Source organism: Acinonyx jubatus, chromosome A3 (genome assembly GCF_027475565.1).
Source record: "Acinonyx jubatus isolate Ajub_Pintada_27869175 chromosome A3, VMU_Ajub_asm_v1.0, whole genome shotgun sequence".
Taxonomy (NCBI): domain Eukaryota; kingdom Metazoa; phylum Chordata; class Mammalia; order Carnivora; family Felidae; genus Acinonyx; species Acinonyx jubatus.
Window position 1 is genome coordinate 53579205 of NC_069388.1, and position 25377 is coordinate 53604581.

At 46.4% G+C, this 25377-nt stretch overlaps 1 protein-coding gene across 2 annotated transcripts in view; it reads right to left on the reverse strand.

The window, feature by feature from the left end:
- NCK2 (NCK adaptor protein 2) overlaps positions 1-16527 on the reverse strand; it is a 152494-nt gene extending 135967 nt beyond the window's left edge. The window contains exon 1 of one of the 2 annotated variants that reach the window (XM_027069389.2): positions 16267-16527. The gene's annotated coding sequence lies outside the window, so the exon portion shown is untranslated. The remainder of the gene's footprint in view (positions 1-16266) is intronic. The other variant, XM_027069387.2, reaches the window with a different exon arrangement.
- Between the last annotated feature and the right edge of the window lie 8850 nt (positions 16528-25377).

The window sequence follows — 25377 nt, forward strand, 5'->3', positions numbered from 1 at the left end:
GATGCTTTCAAATGGTTTTTGTTTTATGCAATTGCACTGAAGCAGAGTTATTAAAATATTATTTAAAAAACACATGAGATACTGTAATATATGTGCTTCTTTATTAACTCACTAAACAAAAGGGTGCCGCAGCAGATCTAATAAAGACCATAATTTCAAAGGAATGATAAGAAGCTCAAATTTCAACCACTATCGGCAACCACTGTGATGTGGTTATGAACATACTAGTCATTTCTGTGATGACTGTGAAATCTCAAGGGGGATGTTATCCGTGTTTGCAATAGAAAGAAATACTAAATTTCAGTTAGAAACTAGTGAAAAATAAAAATGTACGTTCTTTCCACTACATGTTCTTGGACCCCCTGAAGTCCATCCACTCACAGCCCTGGGTTCAGGGTTCCCACGTTGGAGAATCACTTGGAACCCCACATTATGTCATGAACCTGAGCCATCAGATTCAACAAATCCCTAGACTCCAGACTTGGGGCAGGAGGGACCTTTCAGAGCAGAATATTCTCGTGCTGCTGTGAAGAACAGGAAGGCCCACTGACGTGGGGAGGCAGCTCCAGGCCTGGACCCAGCTCTCCAGTCTGATGTTCTGCCTACTACGTGAGACTCATTTCTTTGGGCAAGGCCTCCGCCACCTTGAGAGCTGGGAAAAAGCTTCAGACATCACTTTGTCCAACTCCACTCTTACGTATGGAAACCGTGCTCTCAAAAATCTTTTTGTGTGTGATAAAGAAAACCCAAGACCAGCCAATTCCAAAAATACTGCCCTGAAACAAAGTGGGAATCCTCGCTTTCATACCAAGTGGATTCTTCTACACATGGCCACCAAACCTCACAAAAATGTAGTCAAAACAAAAATTCAGAGAAAGACAAGGTTTGTTTAAAAAATTAGAAATCCGCAGGTCAAAACAGAATCGTAAATTATACTTTACCGCGGAGGCATGGATTTAAAAGGAAATCATGTTCAAAAAAGCCATTGCAGATGCTTGTATCCAGTCAATTTTAATAAACAAACACACTGATAAAATCGTGTTCGTGTGAATGAATACAAGGGAGTCTCTCTAGTCCATGGAGCTGTGGGAAGACTGGAACAGTAAGTAGTCTCCCCACAGGGGCCTTCCACCCCCCACCCTCAAATTCTACCATTATTTTGGGAGAGAGAAGGTATAAACAGGAAAGTGAAATGGGCTCCTGGCCTTATTTCTAACCCTTTCTGTACCCAAGAAAAAGGTCAACCACTCTTCTCGCTCTGGAGAAAGATTCTCTAGAACCTTCAGCTGCTGGAGGGAAAGGGGTCTTCCCAAGTCACCCTGCCCCACCCCCAAGCCAGCTTCTGAGCCAACCCCCACCCGGCCCAGACCTCTGCTCATGCACACACTGGAATGATGTCATAGCACCAGGGCAGGAGGTAAGGGTCACCAGTCCGTGCTTGGGGCAGCAGACTCTGGCCCTATACTTACAGAGTGGGCCAGTGAGACCACTGCAGGAGCTCCCTCTCCACTGAGCGCCTCCTCCATCAGGAGAAGCCACCTGAGGTCACTGCCTTCCCCCTGCAGTCGGAGATGGCCTAGGAAATCAGACAGCCACTGCAAAGCACGAGTCACCGGGCATACGAGGAAGCCATGAGCATCTGCTCGTGGCTCCTACTTGTCAAAGTGTGGACAGCATCCACAGGCTACCCCCACCATCGCACGGTCCTTCACTTGCTCTCACCTGTGCACTCATGTGACAAAACCATTTTCGGACAGGCCTGGGCATTTGAGGACCTCCCTACTGCAGCCTAGACAGACCCTTCCCACTGGGTCCCCGGCTGTTAACTCCACTACTTCCCAGCTGCTGGAGCTCTGAGAGCATCATTCTAAGGCAAGAATGGCTTTGGGCTTATACAGTGAGCCACTCAGGACGTCCAGAAGGCGTTAAAACTGTGGGCGTGGCCAGGCCAGAGGCCCTCTGCAGGGGAGCCTGGGAGAGAGGGTGCCAATGGTAATACACAGCAGCTGGTCCTCCACCTTGAAAACCTGTCAGAACCACCTTGTTCAACAGGAAGACTTTCACACCAACGCTCCCCAGGAGACTCAAGCAGTAGGGCCAAAGCAGGCCCAGGAATCTGCGTTCCTAATACATACCCTAGGACCACATTCTAAAAACAGAGCGGGCCCCTAGTTCCCTCCTCTGGACCGGCACCTAGGGTGGGGCTACAATGCCCCTGTGACCATTGAAAACCTTCCTCTTTCAGGGAGAATAAATCAATCTCCCATGCACAATTCCAAATAACTGAGATACAACCCCCTGGAGGAGGGAGAACATAACTCCTCCCCGTTTAAGTGACTTCCTCCCCAACTGCTGGACGGACAGAGGAAACACGAGTTAACTTTACAGTGGGGAGCCTGCAAATACCACCTCAGACAGGGGACCGAGGTCATGAGTCACACTGACAGTACGCACCACTGAGATGATGAAAATGACATCTGATGTCTGTGATCTCCTTTCCAAAAACCCCCAACTCCAGTCTAATCATGAGAAAAACATCAAACAAATCCCAGCTGAGGAATGTTCCACAAAACTCATGACTGGTCTTCCTCAAAAGTGCACAGGTCATCAAAGTAAGGAGAGTCTGAGAAACTTTCATAGCCAAGAGGATCCTAAAGAGACTTGACAACTAACTATCATGTGGTCTTCTTGGGGGGGGGGGGGGGGAGGGGGGATCCAAAAAAGGGACATTACATAAAAGTTAAGAAAATCCAAATAAAGTGTGGGACTTCAGTTAACAATAATGTACCAACACCAACTTTGCGATTTTTTCTGTAAATCTAAAACTATCCTAAAATTAGCAGTGCCAGGCTGGGTCAGTCGGAAGAGCATGTGACTCTTGATCTTGGGGTCATGAGTTCGAGCCCCACACTGGGTGTAGAGATTACTTGACAAAATTTTAAAAGAAATGTAAAAAAAAAATTATTAAAACTATTCTAAAATTAAAGGTTCATATCAAATACATGTTCATGTAAAAATACAGGCACACCTGGGTGGCTCTCTGTCGGTTAAGTGTCTTCTTGGTTTCGGCTCAGATCATGATCTCGTGGCTCTTGAGTTCAAGCCCTGCACTGGGCTCCAGGCTGGCAGTGCGCAGCCTGCTTGGGATTCTCTCTCTCCCTCCCTCTCTGGACCTCTCCCACTCACACTGTCTCTCTCTCAAGGTAAATAAACTTAGAAATAAATATATGTACCATACGTACTATCTGGAAATACATACATGCGAAGCATAACGTGGATGAATTACAAAGCGTACTTTGGAAAAGCAGATGGGTAAACACTGGAATGAACAAAAGGAGAGAAACCTACTCCATTAGCTTAACACAATAAAATAAGGTCATTATATAGTTGCAACTCATTACAATTTTTGTCCTGTTCTTCAGAGAACACATTAGATATACTTGAATATGTGAAATAATAAAGACTACGAGTTTGTAAATAACAACAAAAAACTCCCTCTCCTGAATGAGACCCAGAACAAGCTTATTGAACATACATTAAATTCTTTCCCACTCAGGTCGCCGAGAACCAGGAATCGATGTATTCTTTAATCGATGCATTCAGGAATCTTTACAGTGACATCACGTAACTCATATTTCAAGTGATAGTCTCATTATTCTCAAATTAAGTTAATTGAAACGCCAAGCATTAATGACAAATAATTACAGCGTCTCATAAAAACTATTTTACACTAATCCACATCATCAAAAGTTAAATGCAAACTGGTGTGGTATGAAATGGAAGACAAATCACAAATTATGATTTTAATTGTGTTGAATGCCAGTATTCAGTTATCTCCTGATGCTAAACAGGGCTAAAGAAGTACCCAAATCAGCCCGCCTACAGACAACAGCTTCATCCCAACTTGATGCCGAATGGCACGATTTGGGTACTGGATAAAGCCGAAGTCAACAGCCTGAAACACTGCACTTAAAATAGACAAAAAGAACTTCGATGATCGAGAAAGACAGAGTTTAAGTTTCAAAGGAGACACACTTCAAACTAGACTACCAGTAGGATACAAAATAAACCTGCAAAATGTCTGGACAGGAGTGATTTACAATATTCATTACTAATCCGGGTGAAGCAGTAACTTGACTACATAAATCTTTTCCAGATTAAAACGTAATGCCATAATGCATTTATGCCATTATCAATTTAAAACAAAAGGAATAAGGAGGTATCGGCGTGCCGCCTAACGCCAGCCTTCTCTTAAACACACCAAAAAGTAGCTTTACTAATTTTTTTTGTAATTTATTTTTTTAATGTTCTTTTTTTAATTTTTAAAAAATGTTTATTCTTGAGAGAGAGAGAGAGAGAGAGAGAGAGAGAGGGACAGAGCGTGAGCCAGGGCGGGGCAGAAAGAGAGGGAGACACAGAATCTGAAGAGGTTCCAGGCTCCGAGCAGTCAGCACAGAGCCTGAGGCGGGGCTCAAACTCACAAACCGTGAGATCATGACCTGAAGCCGAAGTCGGATGCCCTACCGACTGAGCCACCCAGGCACCCCTACTAATTTTTAAGATCTAAAAGTCTCAAGCAAATAAACAACAAAGATGTAAGGTTTACAACCTCTGAAAGTTATGGACTCGTGGATCCAAAAAGTGAGTGCTCAGCCCAAGTGAGCAGAGAGTATGAGCCTCAGCCAGGCCCCGGGAGAAGAGTGGCAATCCTGGGAGGGGGGGTGGGATGCATCTCTGCTCAGTTGGCATTTGGCTGACTCTGGGGCTGTCTGTAAAATGAAGAGTTCCGAAAGATCTCGAAGAAAACTACCCTTCCCTGGAATATTTGAAACGGGTTCTACCTGGCCTTGGGGACTTCCGTGCATCTTCCCTTGTATTCTCTACAGGACCCCACAGAGACATCACAGTCATTTTAAATACTAGTTAATCGGGAAGAGAGCTGAGTGGGAACCTGGAAAACCATCTCACATTGGGTTATACCCTCCCTGAGGGCGGGTTTTTGTATCCGGGGCACTTGGCATGGTGCCTGTCACTTAGGTGGCACCGCAAAGCATTAAGTGTGTGATGGGGACAGCGGTCCAATTTGTGGGTCAGATCAGAATGAATAACGCAGCCTTTTCTACACCTGCACACACGTGCCTTTTCAGTCCTCAAACTAGATTCACAAAAAAGGAAGAGCAATAAAATTGAGACAGAAGTCTGCTCATGCCACCCTCCTTGGACAAAACTCCTTTGAAAAGGAGCGGTGTGGTTCAAATGTTTAAAGAGGGAATGGCAGGGCTGTGCAAGGTCTTTAAAAACAGGAGCCCTAAGGCCTTGTTTCACAGAAGACAAAAATAGAGGTTGGGAGGTTAAGGGCTGGAGGCACAACGTGAGATAAATTAGCAGCAGGGAAAAAGGAGAGGACCCGTCCAGTCCTCGCTCAAAGCAAGATTTTTGAAGTTCAAACCGAGGCTAGCTGCTAATGAAGTTCCGAAAGATACTGTGATTCCAGCTCCTATTAAAATCACAAGTCAAGAAGTTAACTGCATAAAGGCAAACATTTTACTTTCAGGGAGGAGACATACATACACAAAGCAGGAAGGAAGTCCAGAGTCCGCAGCTTCTGGATTAGAGCAGCTCACACACACGACCCAGACCCCATGCACTGCTGAGGGCATAGGCCTGGGGATCCCCTTGGCCACTCACAAGACCCCCGGGGCTAGCCACTGCCCAGTGACCCGCACTTTTCTCATTCACTCAGTGGCGTAGTGACCACACTTGCCTCCCTCCACCCCTGCTGTAAGAATCAAACGATAGGAGCCTGCAAAGAACAATTAGATAGGTTACATTGTTTTAGAGCTCATACCTAGAAGGTTCAAGTCGGTCAGAAGGAGTTACTGTTAACCTTTCAGAGGCCCTCCCCAGGCCACGTGAGGATGGGAGCATTTAGAAAAAAGAAAGGACTGATTGTGCCTTTTAACAATCTTCACCAAGAAAAATTCCAAGACTTACAAAGTGCTGATTTTGTGTTTATCCCCATAAATGAACAGGAAGAGAGAAGAAGCAACAAAGTAAAAAGGAAGAGCAGTATAGCCGGAAGTGATTTATACATAATAGATCTAGATATAGCCGAGGAAACTTCTAATTGGCCACCCTCTTAATTTCTGGGCTTATTGGACTCTGTCAAGTCAGAGTCTTCGTCTGAAGAGAAAAAGAAGTAGAGACATCAACGTCATACTCCAGCCCAGCTAATAGGCACCTCCACCACTAACCTGGACAGAGACTAACAGCCAAATTATAATTTTCTCTTTCCGTTTCCCTGGATAAGGTCTCATTTGCGGTATTTTCGTTCGCTCTCCCCTGAAGAGTTTCTTTTTCGGAACTATACAAAGATGGAAATGAAACATTTGAAAGCTAACAGATGTGACCAGTCCAATGATTGTCAGGTTGAACCTAGAATCTTACGAACTTTAGCCATAACAACTACAAAAAATTTTTTTTTCCTATGGATAGCCACCGATTAAAAGGATTCTGAGCTAGGCAGACAGATTTGGAGTGGACCAAACTCTGAAAATTGACTAGTTATTAAAAACAATTGACAAGGGACTCCGTGACTTCCTTGTAAGTGGACATTCTAAGGAGAGTATGGTTTTATCACAGTTCAGCTAGATTTCAAAAGGTTTCCTACAAATCGACGTTTTATACTTACATGGTCCAAACATGGAGAAGAAGACATTTTGAAAAACCAACATATGCCACACTTCACCAACAGTATTAAAGATAAACCGTGGTTAAGTCAGTTATATTAAAGGAGGTTTCTCCTTTATATAACTGCAAGATGTATAAATACTGTCTAGCTCTCTAAATAGATATTTTTCATGTTTATAAAAATGGATGAAAAAAATTATCTCCATATGGGCAACTGTGTGAAAGAATACATGTGCCATTAATTTCAGGATTTGAGTAAAGGAGGGAAGCGTTCACTGACATGAAGGTTGCTGAAATACTGACATTCTGGGCCAGTAGATTTCCTGGGGTGGGAGCTGCCCTGTGTATTTCAAGATGCTTAGCAGTATCCCTGGCCTGTACCCGCTAAGACACCAGGCACACTCCCCCGTCAAGATAATTGGAAAATGTCCCCAGACACTGCCAAATGTCCATATGGGCAACATCACCCCCAGCTGAGAACCACTCATCTATATATAGGACTGGAGGTCCAAGTCTCAATTAAGTTTTTAAAAATATTAACAATTAACATATTTGCCAAAGTGAAGTGCTCTTATTTCTTGATCCATACCTAACAGCCAGTTAAGACCCCAACATGGATGGGGATTTGCACATATTAATACGCCATCACGTTAAACACGTATTTTCTTCCTTCAACATGTAACCCTCACCGACCTGAGACACGGACAAAAAGAGAACCTACCTCTCTTTTTTCGAAGGTGGAATGAGCCTTCCTGACCAGCGCTGAGGGAGTGGCACAATCAAGTTTAAGCAGCAACATATTAAACACCTGAGCCTTAATCTAGGCCGCATCAAGTGGGCTTCCGTTCTACCCAGGCATGCTTCAAAGTGAAAATTATGACGGCCAGCTGAGTGTCATCTCTGCTCCCCTTTTTCTGTTTAGAGGATAACGGCGTGGTTTGCTTACAGTCGCCACTGGGTCTCACCTACCGAGCCATCTAAAACAGACCTACTAAGGAAACCATGGGAAGGCAGGAGGAGCTCCTAACTATAAGCTAGGGAGGGCCAAGGAGGGCAGAGGGCCAAGGAGGGCAGTAACCAAAGCACGTAAAGGAAAAACCATACGCATGCTGGTAATGGAGACAGATGGAAAACTGACTTTAAGATAAATGGTCAGGGCGGGGGTGTACACGAAATGAGTCGCATGCAAAGGTGACACATGGAGGGGAGAAGCGAAAGGATGCAAAGAAAGATCTGCTTTTATATCTGTCTTGCCAGATATTGTTCCCAAGTAGGTTTCTTTAAAAAGAGGGGGGCTGATGAAAATTCACTATTCACCTACGTCAAGTTTCCTGCAACTGTCTCTAAAATAACTCCTTGAATCCCTGGTTATTTCTTGGTCTCTTAAAAATTCTCCAGCAGCTTGCGGTTTTTATGTCAATGTCCCTGAGCTGGTCTCCATCACTCAGAGCAGTAAGAGGGCTGTTTATCACCCATTCAGACCTCTCCCCATCACCCCCACCCAACACAAACAAGACGTGCGAACAGGGAAACAAGCTTTTAGAGTGACTGTCCTTAAAATGGACACAGCTGTCAGGAGAGAACAGGAACTGCTCTTGTCTTCTGCAGCCAGGCTCATAAGTGACATAATGAAAATACTTGTTGACTTGCAGACATCCTTAAATATTCAGCCAAAATTCATAAGATATTAAAACTGAGCCCCATCCTCTAAGGAAAATCAATGCAGACATTGATGGGCTTTGTGTGGCACTTTCTAGGCATCTCGCTGCGACCTCAGCTTCTGGTAACATTTCTTACTAGCTGGCCACCCCCACTGCTGCTGGGAGAAGTATTAAGCTTGTTTAAATAAATAAATCTTTGCTGCTACTCCTCCTGGAACATGCTACATACAGAGCTGGCCAGGGGGAGACAGCTGGACGGCAAATCTAAGACTGTGAATTCAAAGAAGCTGCCCAAGGTGTGGACCATCTGAAACCACTGTGTTCCTGAGTCTTAGGACAGACATATGGATACTTCTCCCAACAGGGGCACCGGACTCTCGGTTCTGTCTCAGTTCCACCTGCCCTGGGCAAAAGTTAGCCAATGCTCTGAGAGCCCCTAAGGGCCTTCCAAACACAGAAGGGTGTATTAAGGACGGTCTTACTTGGAATGACTACCAATGTCAAAGCTCCCATTGGAACCTTGTTAGAGAAGCCTTCCGAAAATCCAGACTGACACTTGACCTGGCCCCTCTCATGATCCAAGAAGTAGATTTTCAAAGCCATTTTGGGATTCTTTGAGACCTGCACAGATCTCACAAAAGCACGAAAGAAAAGGATGTGGTGTGTTGGGCTCCAAGGCTCCAAGTACCTACCGACCTACCTTCTCTAACATGAACTCATTAAGAAAAAACAGCAGCAACTGGCAATGACCTCCCAAAAGATATCCCAACAAAACAAGCGCTCAGGAACTAAGTGGAAGAACAAGAAAACTCAGTCCTGCTTCCTCAGTCCCCACAGTGGTGGAAATTGGGTGGGGAGACCCCCCACACAGCCATTTACAAAGGAGCCAGCTGCAGAGACCTGCACAATAGTACCTGCACACAGGCTTGTGGGCCACTCTCAAAATACTGCTACTATCATCAAACAGAGAAACCTCCTCACTCACCCCGTGTTATACTGCAAATCCCTCAACAGTGGTTCTCAACGTGCGGCTCCCATCCCATCACAGGCCACCTGAGAACTCAGCAAAAAAGCGCATCCTGCGTCAGACCCTCTGGGGTGAGCCCAGCGATCTGAGGTCTAAAGCAAGCCCTCCCAGGGATACTGATGCCCACCTCAGAGCTGGAGAGTTTGCCCATCTGAGGAGCAATGGCCCGTGGTATGCAGCAAGGAGGGGCTGAGAGGAGAAGCAAGGCCAAGGGTGTCCAGTCATGCTCCTCTGTGACCCTGCACAGCTAGCCTTTCATGACCCCTGGAGCAGCTGTATTCATTATGTCTTTCCCAAGTTCAGGGCTTCCTCCACTGCCTGGCTGATACAAGAAGTTCCAGTATGAACTGATACCCAAGCTCCACTCTTTATCGATGGTTTTCCATCAAGGTTTCTCAAATCTTATACCTAATAAAAGCTTATGGCTCTGTTTATGTATTTTCAGAGACATCTTAACAAAAAGATGGTGGCCTAGCTTCGTCGATAACAGCAGAGACTCAGAAGTCAGCCTGAGGTTGAGTTCCACACCCACTATTTGCTAGCAGTATCTACACCTAATTTTTGAGAGGATTCAATGAGTTATTACTTTGTATAAAGTGCTCAGACCAGTAATTACAACCTGAGATTGAGTGTGCATGTGTTAACAGATAAGCTAACGATCACTAAAGAAAATACGATTTTAGCTTTTGTACTTATAAAGCACTTAATGTACACCAGAAATATGTTGAACACTAACACCCAAAAGTTATTTTAAGTTGGCAACTTACCCTCGAGAATTCAAAACACATTTTTTAAAAATATCTGTAAACTGGACAAAGTATTTTGATTACATGTAACCAAATCTGACTTTATCAAGCGTAGGAAATAGTACATTATTCCCTAGATCTACAAGGGTGAGACCTTTCCCGCTAAGGAATAATAATTGCCATTATTATTATTCTGAATTGTGCCCATGCTGTCTCCTCAGCTATCTCAACTTTGAGACATACAGAAGAGATGAAGCTGAAATCCTAAAATGAGTACAGACCTGTCCTCTGCAATACGGCAGCCACTACTAACCTCAAGAGGCTCCTGGCCACTCCAAATGGAAAGAAGGAATGTGGTATGCCAGAAATACAGAATACATGCCAGATTTCAAAGACTGCACACAAGCAAAACAAGGTAAACTATCTCATTAATACGGTTTTATAGTGATTACACATAGAAATAAAAATATTTTTGATCTATTGGGTAAGTAAAAAATATAAAAATTAATTTCATGGGGGGCACCTGGGTGGCTTAGTGGGTTTAAGCGTCTGGCTTCGGCTCAGGTCATGATCTCGCGGTTCATGGGTTTGAGCTGCTGGGCTCTGTGCTGACAGCTCAAAGCCTGGAGCCTGCTTAGGATTCTGTGTCTCCCATTCTCTCTGCCCCTCCCCCACCCTAGCTCTCTGTCTCTGTCTCTCAAAAATAAGTAAACATTAAAAAATAATTAATTTCATGGGGCACCTTGGTGGCCCGGCTGGTTAAGCATCTGACTCCATATGGGCTCAGGTCACGGTCTCGAGCCCCACATGTGAGGCTCCCATCCCAGGGGGAGCCTGCTTGGGATTCTTTTTCTCCCTCTCCCACTGCCCCTCCCCCGCTCCCACAAATGCACAGCAACAGCAGGCCCAGAGGGGACAGCGCGGCCCTCCCACTTGGCTCTCTACAGCTTGGGCCAAGACGGGCTTTCATTACCATACAAACCCAATGCTTTCCCTATAGCTGATAATTTATCTTGTTCCTGATACCAAAAAAAACCTACATGTACTGAGGTGAAGCATCCATAAATGGATTAAGTCAGCACTGATTTCTCTCCTTAATCATTCTACCTAAAACCTGACCAGCATCTAAAAGCCCAGTGCCCAGGCTCCTTCCCTATTTGGAGGTTGCATGACCAATAATGAACTGCCATCCCCTCCTTAGGTCTGCTCTATAACCATCCCTGGCAGGTGTTCTCCGATAAGCAGATTCCAGATCTGGGTGAGGAAAGCAATAGGACTTTCTAAAACAATCAGCCTTGTTTTTGAACACAGCGCTACACACTGTTATGAACTGTATCCCCAATATTCATATGTTGGAGCTCCATCCAACCCCCAAAGTGGCTGTTTGGAGACAGCCTTTGAGGAGGTAATTATGATTCTTAGGGTGGGGTCCTAATCCCACAGGACTGATGACCTTATAAGAAGAGGAAAAGCCACCAGGCTCTCTGCAAGCAGAAACCAGAGAGCACACAAGGACACAATGAGAAGGTGGCCTTCTGCAAGCCAGGAAGAGAGACTCACCAAGAACTGAAACTACCAGCACTTTGATCTTGGACTTTCCAGCCTCCAGAACTGTGAGAAATAAATTTCGGTTTTACACCCAGTCTGTGTGCTTCTGTTACGGCATCCGGAGCAGACCGAGATACACGCTAAGAGTGAATAAGCACATTTCAACTTGCAGAGCCTTTCCAAGGTAATGCTGGCTCCCAGCAATGAAGCAAGGACAACAGCTCCATGTAACCGCTCCTGTCTGCCTCCCCTGAAACGGCTCGTCTTCAAAGAGCCAGCTCACATTAGAGAATCTGCTCCCACCACTAGCTGCTCACATGTGCAACACGGCAAAGGCATCCACGCAAGGTCTACGATGCTTCACTTCATTAGTGGTACATGCTATTAGATCAACAGCCTCATAAAAACATCTATCCAGCACTCTTTTGGCGTTCCTTATCTACTGCCTGCTTAGCAGGGCCAAGGGCTCTGGAGGGCAGGACTTATACTCAAGTTCAAGCTCCATCATCCCTGGGGTTGCCCCTGAGCTCTAGTCTCCTCACAGAGAAATAAGGGCCAGAGCCCATTTTACCATGATATGTCAAATATTAAATAGGATGGCCTTTGTGGAAAGCAATCCGTAAACTATACATTAACATACGAGTTAGTATCTATTCTTACCTGACTATCGCACTTTGGGGCTTCATTTAAGCACTGACCAGCAAAACTATCTCAAGAGGAAACTGTAATATTTAAACTCCGAATGCCCTTGAAGCTTCTCCTTTTAAAACCACTAAAAAATACAAGCAGGAGAAAAAAGTAAGGTGGAACTGACTAATTAACGTACCAGGCCAGGAAGACAAACGCTTTGCCCAGAGTTTCCAATTCAAGTTGACACGGACAATCTACTGAAAAGTGATATATGCAGCCAAACCACCAGGTGGGTGTGCAACTGGGTTTGTTTTTTGTTCGTTTTTTGTTTTTGTTTTTTTTTAAGTTTAGCTTCAGGACTATAAATGATGCATTTTTTTTTTAATTTTTTTTTCAACATTTATTTATTTTTGGGACAGAGAGAGACAGAGCATGAACGGGCGAGGGGCAGAGAGAGAGGGAGACACAGAATCGGAAACAGGCTCCAGGCTCTGAGCCATCAGCCCAGAGCCTGACGCGGGGCTCGAACTCACGGACCGCGAGATCGTGACCTGGCTGAAGTCGGGCGCTTAACCGACTGAGCCACCCAGGAGCCCCTAAATGATGCATTTGACCAAGAATTTACCAAATGGAGAGGCCACCAGACCAAACTCACCCAACTGTCCAGACATCCTGGGGACAAAGCCACCCACGAGGTCAGAGGTTCTGAGCAGAGGTACAAAGATTCTGGAGATCCTTTATTACTCACGTTTCAGTGGAAACAAGAGCCCTAACTGCCCAACAGGCTCAGCATTCAATATTCATGTGTTTAATATTTGTTGGGCATCCACATGTATAAGATATGAACACAAGAAACCACAGGGCAGATGGTGACGTGTGGGTGTATGTGTGTGTGTGTGTGTGTGTGAGCGCGCGCGCGTTGAGGGGTATAACTTGCTAACGCCGATTACACCTTCAGAAATATACGTACTTTGGGATCTGTTCAAAGTAAAATAAAGGAAAAGAAAGAACACTCTAATTTTTACGACTGTGTTACGAAAGCGGCCTAAAGACATAAGAAACTATTTTTACTTAAGCTGCATACTTTTGACAACCGGTTAAAAGGCCATCTTGACCCCTTTCGAAGTTGCCTGAACGCAGGCGTCTAACAACATACATGATAGCATTTGTAGCTTAGTCCCTGTAAAAACATGCCATGAAGGGTTTCCATCACTCATCTGAGGAAAGAGAAACAATTTGGAAGCGCCATTTGCTCTCCCTCTGGATGGGAAGACTAATTCCCTAAGCTTCTGGGGTGAGTCGTGGGGAGTTTCCAGTTCATTTGTGAAAAGAGTTTAGCTTACAAGTTTCCCCAAGCATTGTCCACTGCCCTCCCGTGCAGTTGCAGCAAGCAATTTTCAGCTCCTCAGCTAGCCAGCCTCATTTTTAATGATGGAGAATCATGTCCACGAGCGCTCTCTCCCCAGCGCACACTGTAAGTCAGTCTGGGCAGTTAGAAGCCTGTGTGTCCCAGAGAGCAACACAGCCTCATTTAGCCAGGGCAAATTAAGCTAATGCAAGTGATCAAGTAAAGGACTACAGGTTATTCCAGGCAATCAGGGAGTCTTTAGGGTATTTTAAAAGGTTATCTAGTTTGTGCTCATGCAAGGAAGATTTCCGGTGTATTTAATATGGATGATAGTGCCTTTCTCAAATACTGTGTACATAAGATCTGCTGTTGGTTGGAAAACCTCAATGATCCCCCAATGCAAATGACAGGGCAGGGTCACTGATTTCAGAGATGAAGAGAATTTAAGCATACAGCACGGAATAAAGCAAAACTCAAAGCCTGGAAACTGAGCCCAACTATTAGAAATGCACCTTAAATAAGCCCCGCCCATTTAAAAAAGGGCCAGTTTCGGGGGCGTCTCGCTGGCTCCCCAGTGGAGCAAGAGACTCGATCTCGTGGTCTGAGTTCGAGCCCCACGTTGGGTGTAGAGATTACTTACAAATAATATCTTTAAAAATAAGTATAAATAAATAAATAAACAAATGTTTAAAAAGGGCCACTTTCTCCACAAGTGGGCAGAGGTGGGTGATGGAGTGCTCAGTTGTAAGGGTGGTGATCTGACACCCAATTTCATCCTAAACTCAATGATCAGTGGTGGCGTGTTTAGGTTAACAGCGGAGATGCTGGGAGCCCAGGTGAGGCCTCCAGGAGAGGAAGCCAGAGTCAGGCACCTCCCACAAGCTCCCCACTTGCTTAAAGTTCTCAATTTCAGCCTCAAGGAGCTGCAGCCAGATGACCACAAACATCCGGCCTTTTTCTCCAATCAAAAGTGCATATCTAATCAACCTCAAGGGGAGAATTCATTAAGGTAGGATTTTCCCTTGTGGGTCACTGCTGCACAAGCACCATTAACACCCGTTTTTCAGGAAATCCCTGCTCCCGACACTTAAAAACCTACATCAACAGCTCCCTCTCCCACTTAAGCCCATTTCTTCTCCAAGCGTCCAGACTGCCGTTCTCTTTATACAAAAACCGCACACGCTCGAATCCTGTTATTAATTTACCCATCTATCGAGGAACGCCCGGTAAGAGAATTAAGAGAGTATTCAGAAGCAAAGTTTAGATCTGTTTTGATAAGTTAAAGTAGCCCTGCTTAATTTCATTTTCAGTCATTTCAAGACTTGAAAAGCACTGCTGCTAACAATATCAAACGCAGTGGTATGAAACACACCCGAATTATTTTCATTCCTACCCAAATCCCTTCCCAGAAGCCGGGAGACGCTGGGGATGGGCCTGGACGGGCCTCTCCTGCCTGCAGGTCCAGGGTGAGCCATACCCCCTGGCCTGGCTGGTTCAGTTTCTGTTTGGGTCAACAGAAGGAGGGGCCGGCGAGATTGTTAAGCTCCTAGGGCCCACCACTGGGGCCTGCTCATTCCCTTATGCAGACACAAACTTGGCAGATTCAGCCTTAAACCTGTTGGCAAAATAAACAAAACCAAATAAAGGGGAAACTGCCAACCGGAATTGTCTGAAGTGATACAGGCCCGCTCTACACGCGTTCCTGCTTTGTCCCTGAAGCTGTTAACAATGCTAAAGTCAGGTGCCTGATGTTCCTCGGCCAATAACCCCCAGCATCCCGCGCAGACCTTCCAAGGCGATCGTTATTGTCTCCAAATTAAAGCGTTTTGCAAATTAGATACCTCCGCACGATGCCACGCTAACTGCACTCACAAGGGAGTTGCCTTCAATGCCTTAAAAATCGCACACCAAATTCTTCCAGAACCACTTGGTGGTTAAATCGCCCTGAATAAACCGAGAGGGCAGAGCGATGTGAGAAACTTTCTTTCAGGTGGCTGTAACAGAGTCATGTAAATCTGGGACAGGACGCAGAGGCTGGAACCCGTCACAAAGCGCCCCTCGCCCAGTCGAGGACCTCCTTTATGCGATGTGACAGCAGCTTTGTGCGGGATCGTAAATAGTTGCGATAAACACAGTTAAGTTCTCCGGGCCGAGCTCGGCCTCCCGCGTCCCTGCGCTGGGGCCGCGCGAAACGGGCTATTCTTCCCGGGGACTCACGCCCCGGCGACCCCGGCCACCGCACGGTCCCACGCCTGCTCCTGGCTCCGCGCCCGCCGCCCGCTCGCAGGCCAGGCGACCCCACGCGCCCGGGGTGGTCTCCGGTCCCGGGAACGCGCCGCCCAGGCCCCCGCGCCCTCCCGCGCCCTCGCCGGCACCCCCGCCCCCAGCGCCGGCCCGGAGAAGGTGGGGGGTGCCCGGAAGGCGGGCGGGAAGGTGAGGAGCCGGGAGGTGCCGGGCAGTTGCGGCCGCGGGGGGCCAGGCCGCGGCGGGGCCGAGGGCACCGGCGGGGCGCCGAGGGCACCGGCCCCCCTCCCCGACCCCTCCCCGGGCGCGCGTCAACTCCGCCGCACGGCCCAAGTTCGCGGCTCCCACCCGGAGCCCGCCGCCAGCGCTTACCTCGCCGTGGGCCGCCAGCCGAGGCCGGAGGGCAGCGGCGCGGGTCCCGGGGCGGCGGCCGCACAGCGCCCGCCCAGGCGCCGCTCTTTGTCTGCGCCGCTCCCTCCTCCCGCCGCTCGGCGGACGCTGCCGGCCCGGGCGGACCCCGCCGGCCCGGCCGCCGCGAGCCTCCCGCCGCCGAGCCCTCCGCCTGCCGCCCGCTCGGCCGCGCGGCTCCGGCCTGACGATCCCCGCGGCGGCGGCGGCGGCGGCGGCGGAGGCGGCGGCGACCCTCCCCCGGCGCGCTGCGCCCGCCTCCTCCGCGCGCTTCCTCCTCCTCCTCCTCCTGCCGCTCCTCCCCGGCCGCGCCGCGACACCGCCCAGGGGCCGGCCCGGGCCCGCGCGCGCGGGGCGGGGGCCAGACACCCACCTGGGGGCGCGCAGGCAGAGCCGGGGCTCGCGGCGCGGCCGGGCTCGGGCACGGCCCGGACACCCGGCGCTCCGGCGCGGCGGGCACCGGGGGGGTCGGGGGCGGGGGGGGGCTCGAGACCGGCGCGGACGCGGAGCAGAGGTCCCCGCTCCCCAAACTGCCCGCTCCGGGAGTGCGGTAGCGGGGGGGGGGGGGGGGGGGTGGCGAGCGGACTCGAGAGGAAATAAAGGCAGCAACTTCCAGCCTCGAGTGACTGCCGGGTGGCCTTTCCATCCTCTTTTTGTTTGATTTTCTTATCACGACGCTCTAGTTGTTTGGCGACCGTCCCCCTCCCGGAAGCATTCCCACGGCACTCTCGGCAAAGGAGGCCTGTTGTCCATCAGAAAAGTGACTTACATAAAAATGTCACTTCCTTTCTGTAATTGCTTCTGGGCATTTTTATTTATTTGCCTTGTATCTATTTACTTTCCCAAACAGACACTTTAGTACTCCATCATTCCCGTCGGAAGCACTTCTTAAGAGGAGGAGAGGAAACTCAGCCCTGCAGCCTGTGGTGCCTGAGGTCCGGCTCAAGCACACCCACCAGGGAAAATCCTGTAAGGAGCGGCCCCAAGGTGGGCGCCAGAAGGAGCTGTCCCTAGTAGTGGGACTGGTCCGGTCACCTGGCCACACGTAGGGGCTTTCCTGGAAACAAATTTGGAAGATTAAAACCCAGGAGAAGGGGAAAGACAAGTTTTCCTTTAGCAGGGCATATGCATCCAGATGTCTGTTCTCCAATCGCCTTCCCAGATGGCTTCCCAAAAGGAAATCCTACTATTCACATGATTCTGATTTCCTGGCGGAATAGCCTGGATCCATGTTAATGAGATTCTTTCTTAGGCTGCTGGCTTCTCATTATTATTAAAGCAATAATAATTTACCCAAGGTGACGAGGCTGTATCATCTGAATCATTCATCCCCTGCTTTGTTCCCCAACCAAGTAGGGTAGCTAGACCCAGTATAACTTTGAGGTCACAGTATGGTGTTTGACTCTCTGCTTCTTCAAGTGTGGACCCTTGCACAGGTGTTTCTTAACCGATCTAAAATCTATCAAATGGAGAGATCACATTTACTTAGCTCCTATGTCTGCCTGTCCCTGGCACACGTCCTGGCCATAGGGAGCCCTCCGTAGGTCACTAGCTGCAAGTAGCTATGATGTACAGAGCAGGGATCTGGATAGCCTCCTTCTTTTTGACCTTGGGAAAAAAACTACCTCAGTTCATCCTTTTGTCTTACTAATAAAGAAAGCAGAATGATGAGAAATGGTCTGGCCCAATTTTAAATTAGTTTACCCAAAATACGTGTCATAACAGTGACCCAGTTTTTAACTTGTCTGCTTTGTAAACTGTCGCTGAATCATGGTTCTTGAACTCCTCTTCCCCCTTCCTTCCTTTACAAAGGTGAAGTCCCCAAGGCTATTCTATCTAGAACGCAGTGTCCCTGTCTTAATCCTTAGCCTGTGCAGTTTTCAGAAGCACATGGCATTTCTGCTATCACCTGAAATTCAGTCATGTTTTTATTTATCTAACAAGACTACCTTTCTGACCTTCCCACATCTGTCCTTATAGAGCATGCTGTCCTTCCAGCCTCTAACAGTAACGTTCCCAGAGCAGACTTTGGCTCTTTGCTTTTGTTCTAATGTGTGCCTTTTTTTTTTTAAAGTGTATTTCTTTATTTTGAGAGAGAGAGGGAGAGCTAGTGGGGGAGGGGCAGAGAGAGGGAGAGAGAGAGAGAGAGAGAGAGAGAGAGAGAGAGAGAATCCCAAGCAGGCTCCGAGATGCCAGCCCAGAGTCTGATGTGGGGCTCGAACTCACAAAACTGAGAGATCATGACCTGAGCCAAAACCAAGAGTTAGACGCTTCACCAACTGAGCCACCCAGGCACCCCTCTCCCCGTTTTTGTTTGTTTTTTAAAGAGAGTTGATCTTTGTTTTGTATGCTTCCAGGCTGGATGTTCTGTGATAAACTCCCAGATCTGTAGCCTGTCTGCAGTCTCTCTGGGTGGCTTATTGTCTCTTCAATATCACCAGGTTCAGAATGAAATTTATCTCCTTCCCAAAGTAGCTCCTCCTCCCACGGTCTCAGGCTTGGCCAAGAGTCCAGCAGGCATCTCAGCTCCTGAGGAAGAAACCTCACTGCAATTCCATTTCTTCCTTCCTTCTCTCCAAGCTCTCCCCAAGGACAATGAGGAGAGGGGGCTAGATGACCTCGGGATCCCGCTCAGTCTAAATCCTCATGATTTTGAGTTCTGGTGATCTTGAAACAGCTCTTTGTATCTTCTCCCTTTCCCCTGGCACCATCCAAATTGTTACATTATTACTAATAACACCTCAGGTAACTTTTTAATTCATATACCATCTGTAACTCACACATGATACATTATCCTCATTATGCACATGAAAAAAACCGAAGCAGAAGGGGTGCCTGGGTGGCTCAGTCAGCTAAGCATCCGACTTCAGCTCAGGTCATGATCTCACGGTTCGTGGGTTCTAGCCCCACATTGGGCCCTCTGCTGTCAGCACAGAGCCCGCTTCGGATCCTCTGTCTCTCTCTCTCTCTCTCTCTCTCTCTCTCTCTCTCTCTCTCTGCCCACCCTCCCCCCTCAAAAATAAATAAACATAAGAAAAAGAAACGGAAGCAGTAAGTGAAGGAACTGGGGTCAGCACTAGATCCTGACTCCAAAATTCCTGTTCTTTCCAGTACGCCCATTGCCTTCCAACTAGCCCCCCATTACTCATTTCCTTCCATCCCCCAAATTTATGCTGGCTATCAGCGTCAATGTAACCTTCCTAAAAACTGCTTCTATCTTGCCCAACCCCTGCTCAAGAACTAACCATGGCTCCCATGGCTCACCACAGTTCCTCCAAAGTTCTCTGACAGCAGAAGACTTGAGCATTTGCTTCCAAGAAGGCAGAGGAACTGAGCCTTAAAAGGCATATTCATTTCTAGGGATCCTCTTAATAAATTACCTTAAACTGTGTGGCTTAAAACAGGCAGTTCATTCTCTCAGAGTTCTGGTGCCAGAGTCTGAAATCAAGGTGTCAACATGCTTTCTGAGAAAGCTCAAGGGGAGAATTCTTCCCTGCCTCTTCCAGCTTCTGGTGGCCCCAGGTATCTCCTGACTTGGGGAAACATCGCTCCAATCTCTGCCTCTGTCTTCACATGGCCAGATCCCCTGTGTCCTCTGGCTCCTTCTCTCTTATAAAAACACTTGCCATTGGGGACATGTGGATGGCTCAGTGATTAAGTGTCCAACTCTTGATTTCAGCTCAGGTCACGATCTCTCACTTCGTGAGATCGAGCCCCATGTCGGGCTCTGTGCTGACAGCGTGGAGCCTGCTTGGGATTCTTTCTCTTTGCCCCTTCCCCACTCACTTGCGTGCTCTCTCTCTCTCTCTCTCAAAAATAAAGAAATCTTTTTTGAATTTTATATATAAAAAAACTTGCCATTGGACTTAAAGCCCACCCTAATCCAGGATAGTCTCATCTTAAGGTGCTTGTGCTTACAGCAGCTACAAAGAGCCTTTTAAAATAAGATCACATTGGGGCACCTGGGTGGCTCAGTCGGTGAAGCGTCCAACTTCAGCTCAGGTCACGATCTCACGGTCCGTGAGTTCGAGCCCCGCGTCGGGCTCTGGGCTGATGGCTCAGAGCCTGGAGCCTGCTTCCGATTCTGTGTCTCCCTCTCTCTCTGCCCCTCCCCCGTTCATGCTCTGTCTCTCTCTGTCTCAAAAATAAATAAATGTTAAAAAAAAATTTTTTTAAATAAAATAAAATAAGATCACATTCACAATTTCCATATGAACATATCTTTGGGGGCCACCATTCAACCCACCGTAAGACCCAACATGGGGGAGACTATTCTTTCAACCTGATGTTTTGTCTGAAAATGTATGTTTCCTCCATTAGTATGCCGTTTGTTTTCCTGTTGAAATATCTTCAACAATGTAGTATTGAAAGTGTAAACTATATAAACCTCCCCCCTGCCACCAAATCACTCCAAGGTGAAACCCTACGACTTATCTTTAGAAGGCCTCTCCAACTTAGTCCTACCACAGCAATGTCATTGTTGACTCTGTCCCCACATAAGCTGTTTGCTTCAATCACTCTGCTCCCTGCTCTGTGTGCCCCACTAAGTCACACTAATTTCTGCCTTGACAGTGCAGACACAGGAAGGGATTCCTTGTCCCTCTCCCTTCCCTGAGCGTTGCATTCCAGCTGCCCTCTGGCCCCCTCACTGGACTCATGGGAAACCCAAGGCAAGATTGAAGGCCTTGGGTCAGACTTCAGAGGCCCGCAGCCCCCCTACAAGCCCATGACTTGAGATCGTTTAACCTCTCTGGATCTCAAATGGTAGTAACACTGCTCTAACTACTCTTAAGTCGTAAGAATTAAGTGAGATCATGTGATGGTGTCTCAACTATGTGTTTGGCACATGGTAAACACCCATCTCAGCTTTGCTAGGACCTTCTCTCATAATGTTCAATTTAGTTAAACATATCTGGTATATTTCTATTTGCAAGGCATTATGAGAGAGAATTCAGGAGAAATAAGGATAAGTTGAGTTTTTAAGCTCAGAGGAAGGATAAGACCAGGACATAAACAACTATAATATAATATAATATAATATAATATAATATAATATAATAATCATCATATCATCTCATATCATATCCTATCATGAAAGGCACCACGTGAAATATGCTCCGGGAGTCAGAAGAGTCTTTAGATTTTACGAAAGGTTGTGGCATTGGGAATGGACCTTGAGAAACCTTGGCTCCCCTCCATCCAGCCCCCTTCCTAGTTTTAGGGAGACTCCTGTCTGAATTTGGTGGGACCAGAGTGGGCTTCTCCATCTCTCCACTGCCAGAAGCCCTGTAAGAATGAACGGTCTGGGATTGACCAGTAGAACCTTCAAACTCAGGACTTCAAACCTGGGAAGGGTGGCAGAGAGGAGAAAAAGGAGATTCAGTTTGTTTTTACTGGAAGGGTCCCAGAACTTCCTTACAGAGGTGTTAGCCTGTTTGGTCCTCCCTCCTTCTTCCAGCAACTCCAGCTGCCCCCGCAAGCTACTTGATATTCTTCCCATAAATCCCTGCTCTGTTTAAGGTAGCCAGAGGTACCTCCCTGTCTTGCAACCCAAAACCCTGAATGATACAAACAAACTATAGGATTTTGAACGTTGGAGACTGGGAGGAAATTCCTAGTGGAGGGAACTTAGAACCTCGAGCACAGGGGGAATGTGGGCAAATTCCATGGGAACAGGCAATGCCCCCAGCAGAGGATGCCAACCAAGGATCCAGAGGAGATAAGACCAAGGAGATATGGTAGTTAAGTGCGGACATAATACGAGCTTGGCGGCAGGATAACTTAATTGGGTGCACATACTAAGGAACACCTAGAGGTGGGAAGAGGGGTGACACATTTGCATTACTCAGAGAGGTTGTAACTCAAACTAGGGTGGAGTAAATGGATGGAAAGTGGTGTAGGAGAAATTCAGAGCAAAGGCTCATGAGGAATTGACAAGTGATTGGATGGGGGGGGGGTGGCAGAGGAGAATGGGCATCAAATATAACCTGAGGGTTTGGATGTGGATGTCGGCAAAGATGATGCCAATATCAGTAATAGGAAAGCAGGGTAAACTGGTTTGTGAGGGATAAACATTTCCAGTTTTGTGCATTTACTTAAATTTAACAAACATTACTGCCGACTTACTACACTGAGTTTGTTCTATGGGAGGTGCAGAAATGAGTGAGTCATGGTTCCTGCCCTCCAGTGACTTTTGGCCGGGAGAAGAGCTATTAGTGTTCTGGATCCTGAATATTCCACTAGGGTAATGATCCGTACTGCTCCTTAACTGTGGCATCCATCCCAGCGTGAATCGGCCCAAGTCTGATCTTCCTCTGCAGCTCCAGCACCGTGGTCCTCTGGACCCAGTATGAGCAGACACTACATAGATCTGTAGTCATGGATGGAAATTGCACACCTCTGTGAGTTGGCCAAAGGGAACAGAGGACTCTGAGCATTAGTGTTGAGACCTGAAAAGCAGCCTTTATGAATTCACCATAAGAATTTCAAAACAAGAACTTACAGATTTCAGTATTTCATATCTACACTAGCATAGGGGGACGGGACAGAAAGACGAGTCTGAACATGGCGTGATAATTTCTTACCCAAATTCCTAAGTACCTTCCCGTTACCTCCTCAGAGTCAAGAGGGGACAGGCTAGAAACCCATCAAATCCATCTCTCAGTGACCGGTGGGATGAAGTTTTTTCAAAAAAAAAAAAAAATCACAAATACGAAAAAAAAAAAGAAGAAGAAGAAGAAGAAGAAAGAGAAGAAAAGAAAAAAAGCCACTTTCTATGTCTTCCCAATGCAATTCTCCTACTTCCAGCTTGAAACTATGATCTGGCCTTCAGGAAGCAGCAATGCATTACCTAATTATTTAAATAAAAGAAAAACAGGTGAAGTAATAGTATAAAGCTAAGTACAATTTAGGGTAAAAAGAAAATGAAAGACAAGTAAGTGTGCCGAAACACTATCCAATCTTTCCTATGCATTTTGTCCGGGAATGGTTACTATGGTAATAGACATATGCATTATAACTTACAAACTTGAAGAGTGCTTGCTCCAAAATATAAAAATGATCAAACTTTAAATTGTTTGTGATTATTAGCAGCAGGGAAGAATTAATTTTACATGGGAAAACTTTTAAGAGAGCTCCATAACTTTAGAAAAGCTAAGAGGATTTTACTCAAATTTCCATTTTGAAATCTGCCTTTAGGTGAATATCACATATGAAACATTTCTGTTAGATACAATAAACCCCCAATTAATCAGGATGCCTCAGGAGGGAGGTGTTCTGCTAAATTAAATTTTCATTTTGGGTAAGGATTAACCAGAAAGCCCCTTTAGCTGGAGCATAAATTGAAATTATATATATATTGCAAACCGATATCTTACCTTAATACATGCAGTATAGTAAGTGAAAAGAGTCTTTCTTTGATGTTGGGGTGCCCATAAAGCCTGAGAGTCATCATTCTGAACATGCATCCTAATTTTACAGTGCCAAATGTATAGAAAATTGGGTAGATGCTGTACTGAGTCAGAGCCACGTGCCAACATGACTTTTTAAAAAATTAATGAAATTCATGTGTTTTACTGCACTTGTTACTTTTTTCCCAAAAGAGGGGGATTTCCAGTTAACAAGGGTTCCAGTTACCTACAGGCTGGTTATTCAATTTTTTAAAATGTTTATTTATTTATTTTGAGACAGAGAGAGCACACAAGCACATGAAAGAGTGGGGGGTGGGCGGGGTATGGCGCAGAGAGAAAGGGGGAGAGAGAATCCCAAGCAGGCTCTGGGCTACCAGAACAGAGCCCAACTCCAGGTTCAATCTCATAAAGTGTGAGATCATGATCTGAGCCAAAATCGAGTCAGACAGTTAACAACTGAGCCACCCAGGTGTCCCTATTTATTATCTGTCTGTTTTAAAAGGGAAGACTTCTGAAATATAAAGCAATTCTCAACTAGAGAATTGCAGAATAGAATGGTGCTTTTATTAATGAAGTTCTTTACTAAAACACAAATAAATTAATGAGAAAGTATATTTTAGAAATGCTGTGATGTGATACCTCTTTCACTTTGCTGTTTGTGCCGCACCACTCAGAACAGCTCTGTGGTCCATGCATTTGATGGAAAATTTTATGGAAATGGCCGTTTAAGAAATGATCCTGGGGGGTGCCTGGGTGTCTCAGTTGGTTGAGCATCCGACCTCGGCTCAGGTTATGATAACTTGGTTCGTGAGTTTGAGCCCTGTGTCAGGCTCTGTGCTAACAGCTCAGAGCCTGGAGCCTGCTTTTGATTCTGTGTCTCCCACTCTCTCTGCCCCTTCCCCCCTAAAAAAATAAACAAACATTAAAAAGAAAGAAAGGAAGGAAGGAAGGAAGGAAGGAAGGAAGGAAGGAAGGAAGGAAGGAAGGAAGGAAGGAAGGAAGGAAGGAAGGAAGGAGGGAAGGAAGGAAGGAAGGAAGAAAGGATCCCACGTAGTTTCCTACCTGGTAGTCAAGGGCGCTCTCCCTTCCAAAAGCAGTCTCCATTCAGTATTCAGTAAACTCTGCTTGGAGTTCCCCTTACTCCCCACACTGCTGCTGGGGCATTTGGCCAAGAATGCCTTGATTTGTAATCATTTATGTCCTTATGATATTTAAGCCCGACAAACTGATGAAGGGCAAGAGAGAATTTCTTTGAATTCCCCAGAGTATCTTATACAGCATTGGCAGTTAATTCTGGTTTTTTAGAGGAATGCTGTGGGGTAAAACTATTTAGAAATATATATTTTTTAATACAAGTATGTTGACCTATGTATATTGTAAGTAATTATTATTGCTGTGGGTATTCATTTATTGTGTTCTTACCATTTGCCAAACACACTGATTTTCACAACCCAGTAAGGGAGGTGTGATGATCCCCGTCTTATAGATAAGGCTTAAAAAGCTCCAAAAGCTTATTTAAGGTCACAAAGATTACAGGGATGTGAAAGTTCTCTTGTGGTCGGTTGTACAAATATTGTCTCACAGGATGCCTGAGAATACAACCAAGATTAACAAATTACACTTATTTTATTTTCCTATTAAATCGCTTTCATGAATTATCCCCCCC